This window comes from Microtus ochrogaster, linkage group LG2, assembly GCF_000317375.1.
Source record: "Microtus ochrogaster isolate Prairie Vole_2 linkage group LG2, MicOch1.0, whole genome shotgun sequence".
Taxonomy (NCBI): domain Eukaryota; kingdom Metazoa; phylum Chordata; class Mammalia; order Rodentia; family Cricetidae; genus Microtus; species Microtus ochrogaster.
The window spans coordinates 21,794,613-21,799,500 of NC_022028.1; the positions used below are offsets into that span (position 1 = coordinate 21,794,613).

General features: G+C 44.9%; 1 protein-coding gene across 1 annotated transcript in view; it reads right to left on the reverse strand.

The window, feature by feature from the left end:
- The window catches only part of Fam178b (family with sequence similarity 178 member B), a 97,311-nt gene that overhangs the window by 87,931 nt on the left and 4,492 nt on the right, over positions 1-4,888 (reverse strand). The window lies entirely within an intron of this gene.

Genomic DNA, 4,888 nt, shown 5'->3' on the forward strand with positions numbered 1-4,888 from the left:
ACTGTTCCTACTGTCCTTCGTGACAAGCGATGGAGGTGATTCTGTGTCTTCACTGTTCCTACTGTCCTTCGTGACAAGCGATGGAGGTGATTCTGAGTCTTCACTGTTCCTACTGTCCTTCGTGACAAGCGATGGAGGTGATTCTGAGTCCTGTGAGCTGTCCCACCAAGTCCACTGGACAGAAGGAACAGGCTGTCTGTCCGAATGCCAGTTTACATGGAGTCGGTCAGAAGGACAAGTAAAACAATCTGGGCCTGTGACAGGCACCTGAAATGGGGTCGGGGCAGTCACAGGGATGAAGTCCCCCATTGTGGGATCTGAGGGTTTCCAGGTAGGCAGTATATAAACTACAGAGGACACCACCTGTTGTCTGTTCCCAAACCCTTGATCCCTGGGAGAGAGAAATACCCATCTTCTGTACTCAGAAGTCTCTGTGCTGTAGGGTAAGTACAGGAAAAGAGCCATTTTAATTTTTATCCGCACATGTTCTCTGTCCATGGCTCCCTTCTTCTGCCCCTGTTCCACCAGTCTGTCCTCAATACAGGATGTCATTCAGATTGTGTGTCAGATCAGTGGCGGCCTGCTCAATTGGAACAGAAAACTCCAAACCCAGCACCCACTTTGGTCCCTGACCTGTGTCCCTGCACTCCCTCACTGCTACCCAACATGCCAAGTGTGCTTGCACCAAGGGCCCAAGCCTGGCTCTCACGTTCCGAAAGACCTTTCCTAACCCCTCATCCAGTGACATTCTCCCCGCATTCCTGCATCTCCTTCCCATGTTATCCTCCACCGCCAGCCCTTTCACATAACTTGTCCTATTTACTGCTTGTCTCATTGAGCTGAGAGCCAGCAACATGAGGGCACAGAGCTTGGCACAAGTTGACAACAAACACTGATGGGAGGTGAATGAGTGGATGAACGAGCAGGCGGAGACATGGATGCCTGATGTTGTATAGACTGAATGCCTGTGTCCTTCCAAATCGCCTACAGTGAATCCCAATCCCAACGTGGCAGTTGTTTCCTTCATGAAGGAGATTACTATCATTGTATAGAGAACCTGGGTTGGGGCTATAGCTCAGTGGAAGAATGTCTGCCTAGGTCCAACCTCCAGCACTGGAAAAAAAAGAACTCCAAACACACTCAAAACATCTCTGAGAACTCAGAGAGGTCTAAAGCCCTCTTCCTTTCATCTGAGGACAGGAGAGCTCTCCCTACACTGACAGGCTGGCACCTTGACCTCTGACTTCCAGTCTCCAGAATCCACTTGGAAAAGCAGATTTCTAAGAGCTGGGCATGGTAATGAACGCCTTTAATATCACCACTCAGGAGGCAGAGGCAGGTAGATCTGAGTTCAAGCAGGCCTGGTCTACAGAGCAAGTTCCAGAATTGCCAGGGCTACACGAACCCAAACAAAACAAACAAACAAGCAGATTTCTGCTGTTTCTATGTGCCTAGTTCATAGGACTCTCATAGCAGCCCTAAAGGGTTAAGATACATGGTATGTTATCACTGTTCTATTGCTGTGAAGACACCATGAACAAGGTAACTCTTATGAAAGAAAGCATTTAATTAGGGGCTTCCTTTCAGAGGTTTAGTTTATTATCATCTTGGCAGAGAGCGAGAGCAAGAGCGAGCGAGCGAGCGAGCGAGAGAGAGAGAGAGAGCGCGAGCGGGCGCAGACTGGGCCTTCCATGGGCTTTTGAAATCTCAAAACCCACCCCCAGTGACACACCTCTTTTAACAAGGCCCTACCTCCAAATCCTTCTAGTCCTATCAAAAAGTTCCATTGTTTGGTGACTAAGCATTCAAATATATAAGCCTACGGAAGCCATCTTATTCAAACCACTATATTCCACTCCCTGGCCCCTATAGATTTATAGTCATATCATAATGTAAAAATGCATTCAGTCCAACTTTAAAAGTCCCCAAAGTCTATCACAGTCTCAACCCTGTTAAAAAAGTCTCCTCTGAGATTCATGGCAATTTCATAACTATAATCTTCTGTAATATCAAAATCAAAGAGCAGATCACTTACTTCTAACATACAATGGTACAGAATACGTGTTACCATTCAAAAGGGTAGAGAGGGGAGGGAGCTGTGGTGCTATTCTCGGTTGCCAACCTGACCATATGTGGAGTGGGCTACAGATCCAGAAGGGAGGGCACCCTGTGGGAGATTTTCAGCTTGGTTTGAAGTGGGTGACTGCACTTCTAGTCTGGATTTTTGAGGTAGGAAGACACAGACCGTGATCTGGATATTGAGACAGGAAGACATAAGCCTTTGATTTTGATCTAAAGGCTGAAGACACAGGTCTTTAATTCAGATCTTAAGGCAGGAAGACACCTTTAATATGGGCTATGACTTTAGCTGGAAGTCTCTACAAGGACATATAAGAAGGAAGCCTTCTTTCTTTCCCTGCTTGGCCTCACCTTGCCAGCACCTCCACTGGTATTGGAGCCTGCTTCTTCGGGATCCCAGCACATACAGAAGACCAGCTGAGACACCCAGCCTTGTGGACTGAGCAACCGCTAGATTCTTGGACTTTCTTTTCACAGCTACCAATTGTTGGATTAGCTGGATTGTTAAGTCAGTCCAATAAATCTTCATATATGTGTATATATATATGATATCATAAATATATGTGTGTGTGTGTATGTGTGTCTCAAGGATCATTCCATAAATTCTGTGACTCTAGAAGCCCCAAGTAATACAGATTTCTGTATCAGCAGTGGTTCTAGAGAAGCAGAAGTATAAGGATGAATCTTATCCTTTTTACGTATCTGGGATAAAATTCATCAGCACCTTCAGCTACTAAAGTCTCTCTAGTCACTCTGTTTCCTGGGAGCCCAGAGAGCACCGAAAACCCATGGCATGAACTATACTACAAACTTAAAGAGATAAACGCATTTGATTATCCTGAGTCATCCATTGTGAGTGGCAATGGAGTTGCTGACCTGTATATGAAACTTCTGACAGCTTGGGGAAAATGATGTTTCTGTCTGGGTAAACTGATAAAGGATAGGAATGAGGTCTGTGATAAAATTAACTAACTTCAGAATTTTGTGAAGGACAATAAAGAACTTAGTGATAAAATTGATAAGGGGGGACTTTAGGTACACATAAACAGCTTAAAGATTTCTAAGTGTGCCCTGGAAGGGAACCTTATCTTAAGCAATCACAGAGCTCGAGAAAATCAAACTGAAGTCCTCGTTATAAATTTGGCTGAATTATATAAAAAATTCAAGACCCAGGCTCAGAAGGTGTCAGTGGTTAATGGAAGGGCATTAACTGGTAAAGAATGGGATTCTATACCTTGGGATGGGGACGTGTGGGAGGACCCTAGTAAAGCTGAGAACTTTGAGCCCCCCAGATTCTCAAGAGTGTATCCCACCTGAGGAAGTAGCACCCTCAGCCCCACCCCTTGAAATACTGCCTTTTTCATTTTTCACTGAGGAAATTAATCATTCATTGGCTGCTAAACCAGGAGCGAAGGTCATGCCAGGAAAGAGAATACTGATGACTCCACCGACAGTTGCCTCTAGACCCTATGACCAGACCTAAGGCAAAGCGGGCTCCTAAAGGGGAAGTAGGAAGTACACTCAAGGAGGAGGGCACTATACTACTAAAGAGCTTAATGTGTTTGCTAATTCATTCAAGCAGAAGTCTGGGGAGTGCGTGTGGGAATGACTCTGGGACTTTCTGTCCATAGCCAGCCACTATGGAGTAGCTGGACTTCAGCCTGTAAGTCACTTCAATAAATGCCCTTTAGATATGTACTCATCCCGTGAACTCTGTAACTCTGGAGAGACCTAGCACACAATGAGTGGAATGGGGAAACACTGGACCAAAGCAAGTTGAAAACCAGCAGGGCAAACTCCAAATTCTTTACCTCCATGTCAAAATGTTCTTCATATATCCAAATCTGTCCAGCTTTGTTGACTGTAACACATTTCTCTCTCTCAGGCTGGTTCTACACCCAGTCTGTAGCTCTTCTTGGAATGTATTCCATGACTCTGGCATCTCCAACATCATGGGGTTTCTGATGAAATCCAGATTTTGCCTTCACAGATTTATGCAATGCCTCTTTGGGTCTTGATTCAGGGACACCCCTGACACACACATGGTCCCAGTGACTTTCTTAGCCATGGAGGGAGATTCCATAACCCCTTTCTTGTATTTTTGACCCTAAAGCCAGAACCATGTGGTCAAAGCTGCCAGTGCTGCTGCTTGCTGGGGCTGGAATCCGGCCCCTCATTAATCACGCTCGCTTCAGCTTTCTGTGGTTGGTGATTCTGTCATTGATTAAGCTTTTCTTTAACTCCTTTTCTGAGTTGGAAGCTTAGCTGGGCGGGGTCTTGCCCTGAGGTCACCACTCCCTTTACATGGTGTGGCATCAGGCTATGTTTTTAATCTCCTTGAGAACTGGATTCGGCTCCACTACATTTCCTAGAGCTCTCATTCTCCTCAAACTGTAAATTTTTTATTTTTCCTTGCTCAGTTTGCTCTTTTTCATTCTAGATCTGCAGAAGACTGGACACTAGTAACCAAGCAGCAGAGTCCATACTAGGCTATCTTGAAATCTCTGTTGCCAGTGCCATTAATTCAAAACTCTTCAATTTAGCTTCAGGCAGATTTTTCAGTCAGGGACAAAAAAACAGCTAAATTCTTTGCCAAAATATCACAAGAAATGTCTCTAGGTTTCTTACTAATATTCTTCCCATCTGAAGCTTCTTGAGCTGATTTCTACAGTTAAAATCACCCTTATCATACTGTTTTTCATGCTCCTACTAGGATGGACCCTTAAGTCTCACTTTCTAGTACAAAGTCCCAATGTCTTCCGTATTCCTCCAATGAACAGAATGTCTGTCAAAACTTCACTCCCGGTAC